This window comes from Aythya ferina (assembly GCF_964211825.1).
Source record: "Aythya ferina genome assembly, chromosome: 14".
Taxonomy (NCBI): domain Eukaryota; kingdom Metazoa; phylum Chordata; class Aves; order Anseriformes; family Anatidae; genus Aythya; species Aythya ferina.
The window spans coordinates 18,454,322-18,469,812 of record NC_140312.1 but is presented as its reverse complement, the minus strand read 5'-3'; the positions used below and the strand labels follow the sequence as shown (position 1 = coordinate 18,469,812).

Here is a 15,491-nt window from a genome sequence, read left to right as displayed (position 1 = left end):
GCTGCTAATTTTGGAGTCAGTCCATACTCTTCCTCATGACATAATTCAGGACAGATTTAAATGAATAGTAGGGAATCAAAACATTTAGAGTAGGCTACAAAAAAGTTCTGCATTACTCCTATCCCACTGAAGTCCTGTTTTGATCCTTCAAGAAAGATGGTAGTAGTACATTAACTCTCAACTTGTACCTTTCACAAAAAATCTCATACATTACAGTATCTTTGACAGGGCTTCCTGTGGAACTATATTTAGCGTAGGTATTAGAAGCAGCATGAAACTCAGTGTGCACTAATTACTTAGGCTTCTCAGAAAGCACTTGCAGGCCACACTGAGCTCAGTGACACTGCTGATATTTGAAACACATGCTAGCCTAAAAGTAACCACATTTGTGACTGTTGTGATTGCAATATAGGGGACCCTTTAAAAAGGAAAAAAAAAAAAAAAAAAAAAAAGGTATTTTGCCTTTTATTGCAAATATCATTGTGCTTGAAAACAAGACGTCAGGCAGCAGAAGATTAACACAGGCTAGATATATGTGCATTATGTCATGTCTTACTTATCTTTTCTATATAGTCATGTATAGAAAATAGGTACCTATATTATGTGTATATACTTTTAACACTTCTGTCATCTTCTTTCCTTTGCTTCATCTGAAATTTTATATTATGCACAAAACAACTGAATCATGAATAACAAAGACATATTACTTAATTCTTTTAGTGGAGACCAGCAATTATTATATACTGACTGTTCAAGGGTGTTATTTTTGTAAACAAGAAAAACTAAATGAGCATAGAATTCATCATTAGGAAATGGTCTCTTATTCAATTAATGCACATTCAAGAGAGCCCCATATGCATGTGCTCTAGTCAGTGAAGTACTGCAGGAAAATAGGAAGAGATCTCCCAGGGTGCAGCACACCCTGCTTTCTCTACCATATGCCTTCTAAATATGTTCCTCTGTGTCGCTATACTCACAAAGCAATTTGCTGATTCTTGGCAAATTGATTCAGATACATGAAAATTTTATTCCTAAAGAACAGGCTTTACTAGTTAAAAAACAACAACAAAAAACAACAACAACAAAAACAAACAAACAAACACATTAAAACAACAACAGAACCCATCCAAAACATTGTTACAGAAATGACCAGTCGATTCTGGAAACAAATACATACTTTCAACATTGTGATGCTGTCCTTTACTTTCTGGAATAATTCCATTAAATACCCCATTCCTTTCCAAGGAATTGGATTTAAGAAGGTGCTGAAATGACCTACCAAAGCTTAAAAACCTTAAAATACTTCATGATGCATGAAACACAGTAGCAGTATTTGGATGAGGTCCTACAGGCAAAAGTTATTATAAATTTAAAGAGAGCATGACATAGAATCATGAAAAATTCAGCCATTAGTTTCTTTGAGTTGAGCCTAAATGCACATTAAAAAATTGAATTTTCAGGAAGAAAAACATATGTTACCTGTTTGTTTTTAATATAAGGTTAAAGAAATCCTAAAGGGTTGGAATAATGAATCAACTGCTACCAAGTCACAAATTCTAATCAATATACTAAAATCGACTTCTGCAGCATACATCTTAAACATTCTATAGGTTATGTGACATATTTGGGTAGTAAGTTGTGTTCCTAAAGTGGCTTTTTAAAAGCCTTCCCTATATCCACAGAATTAAGGAATTATTAACTAAGAGCAGATGGGGAAGGAGAACACAGGAGGAAGAAACATGTGATTTATATAAAATGCAAAGAACATTAAAACACTTTAAAAGTATATTTGTGTGTTTAAAGAAAGAACAAAAGATGAACTGAGGTGAAGTGAGGTTGGATAAAGGTAAAAATCTTATGCAATAAATTAGTACCCACAGGTGATATGCATGATTAGAAATTCAAGAGCTGACATTAGCAATTACCATTAGAAACTTTTTGATAACTGAAGAGGTATCAGTTGATTGGAAACCAATGACTTGTTTCAGTACTTAGAACAGCTTTCTTAGAACTGTTTAAAATAGGTACACATCTGCAAGTTCTGCATACCTTTACTGTGGGCTTTAGAAACACAAGTTTCAGTTTGCATTTGTCTATTTGCTTCCTAAACTTAAAATTGGTAAGAGAGTATTTTTTCCAACAAGATAGGAAACCTAAATTTATAACCACACAGCTCATAGATCTCCTAAGAACTGTGCAGGTCTGGGGATAACAATGTACTAGATAACATGTACTAGTACTTAACAGTGTTTTGCCCAGGCATGAATTCCACACTACTTTGTCATGTTTTTTCTCAACTTGTGCTGTCAGTCCCAATTCACAATTGTTCTGGAAAGTACTCTTAAAACCAGTTCTATGGTTTGGCAAGGTTCTTTTTGAGTCCAACAGGCAGAAATAATGAAGGAAAAAAAAAAAAATAATATAAATGATTAATAATAAAAGTTGCCAGGTATCTTAAAGACATCGCATTAAAGGCATCACATCTATTTACGTAATGCACTCTATTTGAAGTACCAACTGGTTAAGTGTCTCAAGACTGAACTTGATTTTTAATGTATATATAGCTTGTACAAGTGTTCCGTATTAATCAAGAAAGATTTGGAAATCAATGCTCTCACATTACTTCATATTATGTGGTATGGTAAAGGTTTTTACAATATGAAAAGTTATTTTTAATACAGAACATTTTTACAGATGGTTGTTTCAAAATACGAGCAGAAAAGTCCATCTTCAAATAAGATGGATAATCAGGGAACTGGTGAATATTTGCTGGGTAGGTACATACAATTTATTTTCACTGTTCTCAAAGAATCCATCATATACAACGTAGAAATGATGGGATCTATGTTAAGAAGATTTCAGTGTTTAGGAGGCTCAGTATAAATCTTTTAGCAAAGTAAACCAAAAGCTAAGTCATTGCATGTTATGGTGAAGAGAATAAGGAAAATTTCAACTAAAACTTGACAGTGATTTCTGCCATAATATCATAATTCTTAGAAAGCCACTGCTCCAATTTTAAGAAACGTAACCATGTTATAAATCACAGATAAAAGGAGCTCTCCTATTCTATATTCATAAGCACCTCATATAATACGTGACACGTTTGATTTTTTTCTTATATTCTAAACATTCTTTAGTTCTACAATAATGGATAATAAAAATATGCAGTGACTGCCAATAGCATCAACAATATAGTGAGTTACTAGAGAGTTGTTTTTGTTTGTTTGATCTTTGAAGAGAGGCTTTCTGTTGCTCAGAAAAATATGCTATTCAGTTTCTGAATCTGAGCTTTTTACTGTACACAGAGAGATATCCCTGTAATTGCTGAATTTTACACTCCTTTCAGCGAGTCTCCACCTATACCCAGGGTCTCAAAGATACACTGCATGGCCTTTTTGCCACAACTACTGATTGCTTTGAAGACTCATGTGTTAGAACTCCTGTGTGAGGACCACATTTGTATGTTACCAACACTGTTTTAACTTGCTGTCTTTGGCATCAATGGGTCCCTGGCTCTCAAGCTGGCTCCTTCACTACTCAAAATTTCATAGGTTAAAAAAAAAAATTAAACATTTTATAAAAATGGTCATCTCGAACAACAGAGAATAATGTAAAAACTACATTAAAAAACTTACACTGTTCAAAGCTTGACAAAGACATTTTTGAGATAAATAAGCTGTCCTATGTGCAAACTATTTATACACAAAATTGCATTCCAGCTGTTCCATGACATTAACACTTTGCATCTAATTTTTGCTTCCTCAATTTTTTGCATCAATTTTGTCTGTGCAGATCTCTCTGGCTATTCACATTTAAAGATCCCTTTGAGACCTTTTCAAAGTGTAGCCACTAATGAGACCGATGATTATGAGACCTACTAGTTTTATATTAGCATATGGAAAAATGAAACAGTTTCCATCTGTATACCTATTTTTATTGCTGTTTCATCTCCTGCCCTTAACCTAATATTATAGTTCTACTTTATCTGCCTTGCTATAGCATTGGAACAGCAATCCAAAGTGGAAAGTTTTCTATAATTGCTGTGTAAGCCAGTCTAGAGAGAAGCAGTTGCTCTTCTACCTGTTATTATCTTTTTACTATATTGTGCATCTGAGAATAAGAACTATAGCTCTATTAAATGACACCTGAATTTAAATTAGTATTTGTTTAGTTAAGTTCATTGTGTGCATTCAGCTATTTTGAATAAATCAAGATGTATAGAAGTCTTGCATTAACAGCAAGTACATGAACTGATAAGTGATATGTTAAGCATCTTTTCCAAGTTCATATATTTAATTATTGGCTTTGCTCCTTTCACAAGTAAGATGTATTTCACAATTACTTGTGAATATTCAATGCAGTACATCAGGTTTAATCTCTAGTATCCAAGGCTGAATATTCTAATATTTTCTTGTTAAACGTATTAATAAATAAATCCATTTTCCACTGGAACTCTGCAATGTAATATATATTTATGACAGACTATCTCTTGCTTAGGATTAAGCATCAAATAGGTTTACTGTTGGATTCATCTTAGAGAGGACATTAATTATTCTTCAATGTAAAAGCAAAATTATGAGTATTTCCACACTAAAACAACATGTAAATCACAAAGACAAAAAACAACAACAAAAACAAACAAACAAACAACTAAAAAAAAAACACCTTAAACTGTGAAGTATTTGATCTTAATTTTGTCTATAGGTTGACCCCAGCAAAGTCACTTAGTCATATCTGGAATGCCAAGTTAACTTTTGCTTTAGAAAAATATGCATCAGCCAGACCACACACATTTGGCAGGCAGATGAGAGAGCTTTTGGCAGGAAGTTCATGATAGACTTAAACAGGGCAAGGAACTCAAACCTGAATGACAGGTCATTGCCTGCCTTCGCTGTTCTGCTGCCTCTTTCCTAAAGGACAGAAAGGAACACAGTATGATACAGTATTTGCAAATGGGGTACTTCAGTGAGCTGCTGTCAATGGTGTCAATGGACTTTCAGTCAATGGACTGAAAGAAGTTGCTGAATTCCCTGACTGCATGCTGCTTGACTTTGCCTGGGTCAGGGGAGGCAACCTTACACCACCCCACAGTACCCAGCACCCGATTACTTTCAGTCCAAGCAGCTGTAACAAGTGAGAGAAGTTCGTATTGTGTAGCTATTCTACTTCCTACAGCACAATGCCTTGTTATTATTGATAAATCATATTATAATATGCTTTTCAAATGAAATCATCTAATGATATTTCTTAAATAAGTAGCTTTTATGAATTTTAAGCCACTGTAGATTACTACTTGTCTAAATGTAACTCCAAAAAGAAGAGAGAAGAGGGAAAAATGTAGGTATCCTCTGCCCATTCTATTGTTAGGTTTCTGAATTTATTTTAATAGTATATTGAAGTTGTGTAAGTACTTCTGGAATCAAGTATTCTTCCAAACATCAGTCTGGAAAATGTGTGCACACATATGCATGTTCAGGTAAAAAACAAAACAAAAAAATACATACATGATATAGTCTGACCAAAATTGCTTGCCTGGAAACATAGATAATAGTAATTAAACAAAACAATACTAAACAGAAAGCTACCTCTAGAATGCTGGATTTTTCTTGTATTAAAAATTCACTTTCCAGAAAAGAAACTATATATTACAGATAGAAGAAACTGAAAGCAGGCTTCAGAGTGGCCTACTTACCAGAAAGGTAAATCCTGTAAGCTGCTTGACACTCATTTCTCTTTCAGTATCTCATAGTTCATATATATTTTAGTTAATATGATGCTGTAAATGAAACTGCCTAGTTTCAGGTAAAGAGGAGATAAAACCGTGCCTCATCTGAGAATCCCCATAGACAAGAAACAGTATTTCCAATTTGATTAACCTATTTACTCTTGAAAAATTATTGATATAATGAAGCCAGTGGAATAGCCACCATATATTTGTCTTCGAGCAGTGCCAATACTTAAATTTGGACTACAAAAAACATCCCTGCCTTTTCTTATGTAAATCCAGCCAAACAAAAATTTAGTTTCTTTGAATTGGGCTAGTAAGCAGTCTTTAGGAAATCAAAACATTGATACCTTTTTCTTTTTTTTTCTTCTTTCCCAACCACCAGCTGTGACAGCTGTTCTGTATCTACCAGTTCATCACAGTGAGTTTCTTAGGATCCAAATACTGTCTGATCCAAGTGTGATCAGGGTTACAATTCTACACCTGATTTAATGGGGAGATTCCAGACTGAAGTCAAGTCAGCATTATTCCTAAAATCAGCTCAATTATGTGAACAGTTGAGATGTTACAGGAGACAATTTCCGAGTCTAATGCTATATTCAAAACACCATCCATTAAGTACTATTATATCTTCACTGCTTCAAACATAGACACAGGGACCTGATGCTAAAAACAGCACTTAATAACCGACGGAGTCATTTGGTAAACCAACATGCAGCCTGGGAACTGCATGGCACTGCAGCTTTCTACCTGCGGTAGATGTTTGAGTGTCTCCCAAAACTTAGAAAAAATAGAATGAAAAAAATCAAGGGTTTCTAAAGACCAGCATATTAAACTTCCCAAATTTATGATTGTACTAGAAAGAGACAAGTTCAATTCAAGGATAAAATGAAGGTGGAAATTAGGTTAATAAAAGAAAAAAAGGTAAGGAAATATTAACTAACATAAAGTAGAAGTTATGAAGCATAAAAAATTGATCCAATAAAGTTAGTGTCTTATCACAGCAAGTCTTAAGATATTTAAGCATATATGTATTTTTTTTTCATAGTTTTATTTTAGGATTAGTGGTACAGAAAGCTTTATTAACTTCTATTCTACACGTTTTAATACGAAATTTACAAATGATAGCCATTCCAATCCATTCCATCTCAGTTTGGAATCCTCTCCTAAACAGTTGGACTGTTAGGATTAAGTCAATTCTGTCATTTCTTATTTTGAATAAGTTTTAAAGTTTGTGTTTTTTTTTTTCCCCTTGTAGGTACAGTCAACCTTAGTATGCTATTTTAAATAATTTAGTATAATTCCATGAAAAGTATTCCCCTACAAAGGAGAAAAACAACTGTAGTAACAACATGTATACAATACCAAATAGTATAATTCATATTTTAATAATTACAGTTACAATGAATGCATATATGAAGAGTCTTTTACTGTGAAGGGAGGTGGGAGAGAAATAGTAGAAGTTATTGCAGAGGAAGAAGGCAAAATAATTTGTTGACAATTAATTATTAGTAAGGATGCTAAAAAAGACTTACCAGGGATAACCATCTTAAAATCAGGAAACCTGGGGAGCAGAATCTATCAAAGAATACTAAAAGAGCATAGGCAAATAAAGTCTCTTGTCTGCTAGCATTAATTTTCTAACAAATTATGGAAAACTGGAGAAAATCCAGATTAGAAGAGAGCCAATGTTGTGCCCATACTAAAAATGCCAAAAGGGATGAATCAGGTAACAACAGGCCAGCTGCCCAAATTCAGTTCTTGGCAAAATAACAGAAAGCTGCTGTAACAGTCTGAAAAGTTATAGAAAAATATTTAATGTCCAGCTACCTGATTTTAGAGACAATTGGTCTGGGCAAAAAGCTTGATTTTAATCTTTTGGATGATTAGAAATTTGTTTGATGAAGGTAATTGCCTATATGTAATAAACAATTTCTGCAGGGCATCAAAAAAAATTGTACAAATTCAGTATTATACTCCATCCATGGTGAAAAGGGTAGCTGACTGCTGTGGAGAGTTAGTCCATGAATTCCTGAGGTTTCCTGCTTCGAAAGAATGAGTGATATGGCTACAGGGGACCTGAACAGAACAGCCCTACAGAAACCTGTGTCTGGCTGTCTTCACTTAACCTTTGGCTGACCAAATGGAAAGTAAACTTCTTGGAAATACAAGAGTTTGCTTCAGATCCCATTTTCAGTAAATAAATAAATGAAAATAAAAAGAATTCTGCATCCATCCTCAGAATACGAAACAAATTTAAACATTCTTGCTCTATCCAGTCCAGGGTTAAATAGAGCACATAAGTCACAGGGTAGACAAATGAAATGTCTATCTAGCTGCTTGTCTGGCAAGAGACTTAGAGGTAGCCTCCTAGATGTATTTAAGTATTCTCACACAATGAGAGAGGCATGAAGTACTATGGAGTTCTTTAACAGGACACAGAGCAATGGAAACCAATAGCTAAACGCTACAGCTAGAGAAACAAGATCTGGAAATAAGTAGAGATGCTTCATAGGATAGGGTAATTCAGTCCGAGAGAGACCTGAGTGGTCATTTACATCCCAATCTCCTGCTAAAAGTAGGGTCAGCTCTGATGTCAGAGACTCTCACTCAGGGTTTTATCCAGTCAGATTTTGAAATTTACCAAGGTGGAGACCGCAAAAACTGTTCTATTTCTATTACTTCATCAGGGCTGAGCAGAGGTGAAAATATACTTCAGCTATACAATTTCTGAATTGAAATAATGTCTACAACTAGGAAATAAGTATTGGTGTTGTTCAGACATACAAATGAAGATGAAAAAGCTACCCCTGAGAAAGTGACAACTAAAAAATAAAGATGCTAAGTATATTGTTAAGTGGTATCATAATTTTACTCCCTGTACGTTCATATTCTTGTCACCTAATACAACCACTTAAGCATCCTAGAGTAATCTGGGACATTAGCTCTTTGCAAGATGATATAAACTCTTACATCAGATATTGGACTTGAGGCACAATAATGGTCAATTAACCATAGATATTAAAGACAACCCCTGTACAAATGCAAAGAATAGGGCAACTATATAATGATTTTTTTCTTTATGCCATATACTTTGCCTTTTAAATGTATATGAGAACTTGACAAAGTCTTAATCACCAGTGCATTTTTTGGTTGGGATAAAGAAAAAAAAAAAAAAAAGTCTAAAAGTCTTCCTGTACCATTGAATGGTTGATGTAAGAATAATGCTGTCTTCAGGATCACTATGTACTGCAAGGTGAACCTCATCATGCAAGAAAACAGTGATTTTTCACACTGATATTGAGCCTGAAGTATTTATTCAAACTACAATAGTGTCTACATGTCTCTCTCAGCACCAGGGCCTCAATGAAATGAGAAATCCTGTCAAACCTGTCTCCTTGAAGTAGTCTCATTATAAAAGGGACACTTACAATATGGATTTTTGTTCCTGAATACCTAACTCAGTTCCCAAACGAAGGGAAAGGGAGGAGGGCAGAACAGGGAAATAGTCTTATGTACATCTGCAGGCAGAAGAACTCTGTTCCACACAACTGCTAGAAACAAGCTGGAATTGTAAGAGCTCCATTAGATGCACCTGGGACTTTGCTGATGTTACTTCCACCTCTGAAATGTTCCTGAAGGAACTGAAGCATAAAGCCTTCTTTGGTAAGTTTAGACAGCCAGTAAGCCAAACACTGATCAACATATTGAAAGAATTGAAACATTCTGAATCCATAAAAAAAACAGGTTAAATAAAATCATCACAAGTAGGTAAGTAAGCTTGTTTCAAACACCATTGGTATAAAATTTTCATGATGTCAGGAGTCTTCAGTGACTGTCATCCAAATTCGGGGCAACATGAGTCATTCTATCTGCATTTAATTCTCAGCCATCTTGAATACAATCAAATTTCAGAGACAGATCTGAGCAAAGAATCGGGGACCAGGCATTCTGACAGATGTTCAAGAACTGCAACCTATTCATCTCCGAAGACAAAAAAGAACATAGCAACAGGATGCTCTTGCAAGGAAAATTCTTAAGCCATGATTTAGACAAGTATCCATCAGCCATGATTATAAATAATAGAAGTTATTTTAACCATTGTGCCTTCCAACTGTAGAAAATGCTATATATTGTTACATTAAAAAAAGAACATACACAATTCTGCTTTCTAGACTATTTTTTTTTTTTTTTATGATTCAATCCCTTTGCAACTCTTAATTCCTTTTTCCTCTCCTCTCTGAGGACTTCTTTCAATGCCTTCTGTGCTTTCTTATTCTTCTTTGTACCACATGCCTTTTTTCTTCTGCAGTCAGTGCTCCCATCCACTTTTGCAGGTCCTCTCCCCCCCCCTCCCCCTTCTTAGTACCAAGCATGCTCCACAAAAGATCTTAGGAATGGCTCTAGACATTAAATGAAGAGTTAAAAGTATTGGGGGGGGGAGCGGAGAGGGGAGCAGGGGTAGAGAGATCAAATACTATCCAAATAGATCTTTTTTTTTTTCAATCCATTTCTCATTCAAATCAAACTTTAAAAAGGTATTACTGACATAGCTCTTCATGCGGTTTCCTTCAAAATAATAATAAATAAAAGTAATCTTTAATCGTGAATCATTTAGTGCTACTTACTTTGTGCAACCTATGACATGTCTGCCACTTGAAACTGCCCACGACTTTGGTAATCAGTTGGAGAAAGCAGCCAATCAAATTTCACCCCACAATAGTTTCCAAGGTAACCAACAAAGATACTGACATGGGTTGCATGCAGTAGAAAGAAATGCATGAAAAAAGCTGCCGCATTTCTACTTTTTTCTTTTTTTTTTAATACTTTGGATCATATATTATAAAGCGTTATCCAAATGCATCAGTATTGTCAATAAACAGTAGCAAAAAATCCAAAGCAGAGTTAAAAAACAATGATAAAGCACTTCTGTCTTCAGTGACTCAGAAGGGCTACAATGCCTTCTTGAAGCTTTGCCACTTATGAACCACAATAGGGACCCCTTCTTTCTGGAGAACCCCTGAAAATAAGGGCAGAATATCCTAAGAAGAAAGACACCTTTTGTTTTGTTCCTGTAAATGGTTGCTTAAATGCATATTTGTTCAGTGATTAAAGCAGGAGTGAATTACATTTGTCATCGTGCAGATTTTTACAGATTTACATTAGAAGTTTAATTTACCAGCTACAAATATATATATATATATATACACATATACACACATACACACAAAAGTCAGTACTGCTTCAGTGTAAAAGAGGAATCAAAACTACTCATTAGAAAAGCCTTCTCCCCCTTCCCCATTCCATCCTGTCATTCAGAGCAGGATGTGCAGGGAAAATTAATGTTTGATTTCTTTGATTCCCCCTGCTATGCCTTCATGCTAACACCAACATTTCAGGTCCTAGTTCCTTTTAAATTAAGGTATCTCAAAATAAGTGGTCTTGGTGGAATTTATCTCAAAGAGCCAAGCTGGGCTGCTATTACTCAAAGACTTAAAATTGGGATTTAGCAAAACACAGGTTCTGTGACAATAGCACCAAGCATCATCTACACATATATCAGGTTCATCTTCAATGGTTGTTATAAAGAATAAAGCTCTTGAACCCAATAATGGGCTACAGATTCTAGTACAGAAAGGTTTTCCTGAAAGACGTCTTTATATCACTTCTCTAATTTTGAGGTTTTCCTGAACAAAGATTGTGAATTATGTTTCTTAGTACAGAGCCACATAGTGGGTATACATCACATTCCCCAGAATCTAACACAGTCCAGAGGCTTGCTTTTTATTTCTTTTCCTCATGAATTCATGAAGAACAGCCTTTGATCTACAGAACAGAGAAATACTTTCTGCACCAGGAAAAAGCTGTTTTGTCTACAAATCTGCCTTCAAACAAACAACAAAAACAAACAAACAAACAAACAAGAAACCCCACACCCAGACTCCCACTCACTGGAGCTATTTCATTATGCTTTCTGTTTATCACCTTACAGGGTAAAGCTTTGGTGGTTAGAGAGGAATATTTGTTCATGAAGACAAATCTCATGAAAGCATTCATTAGCTTTTATGAAGTGCTGACTGACACAAAAGCTGTTTGTTGAGGCTTGTGAGACAGACTCTTCAAGCTCATAGATTGGTGAACTGATTACTGAGGAGTTTAAAAATCATTTGAGTTGGTAGTATATTTCAATGATTTCAGTCAATCTGGTTAGGTTATTAAATTAACAACTGCGCAGTAGTCACTAAATATTTTCAAATGCAATAGTACTTTTCAATTATTGAAAAATTTAACACTAGCACTCTAAGATAACTAAATATATAAGCATTAGAGAAGATCAGAAGTTGGCAATCAAAGAGTAATTTTAATTACATGTACTTCATATTAAATCTTGCTGTAAGACAAAATGGTTTCAGAACAACCCTAATTCATTTATATTCCACAGCCCTTGTGAAATGTTGTACACTGGAATCAACTTCCTACATTATTTAATATACAGCTCTGTAAATAAGATGAAGGGCAAGTTTTGAAAACAAGGTGCAGGCAATGAGACTGCAATAACTTTTGTTTGCACATGCAGACATGATAACTACATACTTAGCCATCTGTCTGCAGAAATACCAGTTTTTCTTTGACTCAGAAAAATACCATTTTGAAATTGTACCCTGAAACTTCATAGAATACAATAGAATACAATAAAAAGTAAGATCCATTTTTATAGCCCTCATACTGTATAGTAGTAAACAATAACAACATTTCTTGGAAATATTAAGATGAAATTCTTCTAGATCACCCATTTGCTTTACATCTCCGTCTATTCAGACTGCATAGAGGAGGGAAAAAGAATGTGCTTATTAAGAATTTGTATGAGAACAGATTGACCCAAATGTCTGTTACCAAAATAGATTATATTAGCTAGAATGGAGTGCGTTGCTTCCATGCAATCAGACTTATGAAAATGTCAACTCATATATACATTCTGATCCAGGGTAAGTCAAATTCTTGTTCAAGTCTGTAAAATAAACACATTAGAAATACCATGCTTTGTACTATGAACATAGACTGTAACTCACAAAATAGTATTCTTTGCAATCAGCTTCTTTCTACACTGACCTTTCTTTATCACTCTTGGTAGACAATCAGAATAAACCAACCAGTTTCAGACAGTCCTCTCAGGTCCTTAATCATTAAGATTGGGCAGATAGACAGTAAGTATGATCAATAGTGGCCTCTGATAGACCAGTCCAGAGCTCCCTGTGCAAAAAGAATACAGCAGCTCATTCTTCTAAATTTAGGATAATGTACAATTATGCTTTAAATTGCAAATTATAGGGAAAATCATGCTAAAAAAACAGTGCCATACTTGCATTTCTTCTTGAATGTAAGAAGGAACCACTTGGCATCAGAAGAGCCAAAGTGTTTGTCTGTGAAGCCAAACCTTAAACACGGTACAATCTGCTCTAACAAAGACTGCACACCTTGTTCTGTTACTTTTTTTTTTTTTTTCTCCCCTTAACCATTTGTCACTTCAGCATCAGTTAACAGCATCTCTGTAAGGGCACATGGGGGAAAAAGGACTGGTTTAGTCACAGTAAGTTATTTTACTTTTATCTACAGTCTTTCTATAATTAGCCAACATAGCAACAGCAAAACAGTAAGATCTGGATTAAATAAAAAGTCACTATAGAGTGGTATCTTAATTGTGAACTCCAGAATGTTTCATAGCACCATAAAATCATGTGGTAAACCAGTAGGTGTTCATTCAGTTCCTGTTAGGAAAGATATAGCAGAGAAAGAAACAAAACAAGATCACAGAATCATAGAATACCCTGTTAAAACATCTAACAATATCAAGGCACCTAAATAGCTCTTACCACAATTAATCCATCTCTCGGTCATCAGCATTGCTGGAGAGCACGTCTAGTTGCAATCTTTTCTTTTTGTCTAGCAATCATACCAGCTTTGAGATGTTAAGCAGCAATTTGGTTATTTAGAAACACTATCTGAAGCACCTAAGATGTACAGAACATCTTGCAAACTGGAAGTTACATTCCTTTGAAATCTCTCAATTTCAGGACCAGAGCATTGTTAAATATTGAATATATATAGCCCACACATTACTAAATGAGCTCTTCATTATTTTCAAAACAAAATACTTCCATGAAACTAAATGAACTACAGTTGAAATAAACATAATGATACTTCCAGGTGATGATATCAAACATCCCCAGAAGAACAAAGGTGAGACTACCAAAACACACAAAACTGAACGAGCAATTTGCTTTAAGATTTCTTAATTGAGACATTTCACTTTGCAGTTTAGTAAGAAAGTGTTATTTATTTATTTAATGATTATTACATAAAGCGTTTTTCTATTTAAGTGATCTCTCTCATCAGATACTGCCCTAAGAGCTCTGACTGGCTGATGGATGTGCCAGAAGTGGCTTCTCTTCCTCCCTGCTGTGAGGTGGTAACTGATTAGAGACCCATCACTCACCCAATTTACTTCCCACTTCCCAATTTTATAAAAGCAAATTTCAAAATGGATAACCTTTGGATACTCTAGTTATAATATATGGTTTTCCCTTCCAAGGGTTTTCTTATTCTTCATTGGATAAAGGGAGAGAAGCAATTTCTAATATTCTCTGAAACTCCAAGAAATAATAAATAAATAAATAAATAAATATGCTAACCATTCAAAGTTAGGTTCTGAACCTACACAGTCATATGGAAAAGCTTGACTCTTTCCACTCATCTTTCTCAGCCAATACTTCTGGCAGAACAGCATGGAATTTGTTTCCACATAAGTGACTGTTGAAGATTCTAAGCAAAATAAATAGGCTTTGCAGTAGTTTAGCAACATGGATTAAGTAAATTGTTATTTTAGTTTTTAAAATCAGATATTTCTCTATAAAAATCTTAGAACAAATGTAATTTACACAAAATTATCTTTGAATCTTTAGGTAGTATTGTTGCAAGTTATCTGCTTTAAAAAGCTAGATAGTAGCATTTCAGCACCTGGATGGTGATTTTTTTTTTTTTTTTTTTTTTTTAAGGCAATCCATACACCCCTGTAGTGATGATTGCAGATTAATAGAAAAGCCTGATATATCAATTAATATTTAGCTCAAGCTATAAGAATTTAAATTGCAGTTCTGGAATTTCACTTTTTAATTTTATCATTATTTTAAAGTTCAAACGTCATAAAAAGCCACAGATGCTTTGTGTACATAGTTAAAACCTTTTCACATTATCGAAGTAAGAAGACAGAACAGTAGGAGAAGAGTTACCTTGCTTTTTCTAAGCATCAGTTTTAGATATTTTGTAATCAGGAGAATCAAAGTGGAATCCTGAATAAAAACTTAGTAAGATGATAAATTTAGATTTTCATTGAAAAACACAAGGTATTTCCTAAAGGGACTCAACAGATTCCCAGTTAAATCATCATCATATTTCTAGTGTAGATCACCTAATGATTTGATTGAATCCCATTTAAGCTGTAAGTTTAATGTTTCATTAAATTGGAATTGCTTATTTATGCCATGGTCTTGAAAAAAGTTTAAAAACCAACTTCTTAGTGGAAAAGTTAGTGATGGTAGTAAGATTTAGAAAAACTGGAAAACGAGAAGAGCTTACTAAAAGTGCTATTTTTATTAGATTATTTAATTTTTGCTAGCAAGGTAATCACAGAATTGAGACTCCACCTCATGCATGACATAACTGGATTTTAGAAATTACACAGTTTCAGGTTTAGATGAGGTGGATTTTT

The 15,491-nt window shown here is 34.4% G+C and overlaps 1 protein-coding gene across 1 annotated transcript in view; it reads right to left on the bottom strand.

Annotated features, from left to right (window-relative positions):
- The window catches only part of GABRB2 (gamma-aminobutyric acid type A receptor subunit beta2), a 190,135-nt gene extending 179,711 nt beyond the window's left edge, over positions 1-10,424 (bottom strand). Inside the window, exon 1 of the mRNA XM_084535314.1 lies at positions 10,354-10,424. The gene's annotated coding sequence lies outside the window, so the exon portion shown is untranslated. The remainder of the gene's footprint in view (positions 1-10,353) is intronic.
- Positions 10,425-15,491: the final 5,067 nt, after the last annotated feature.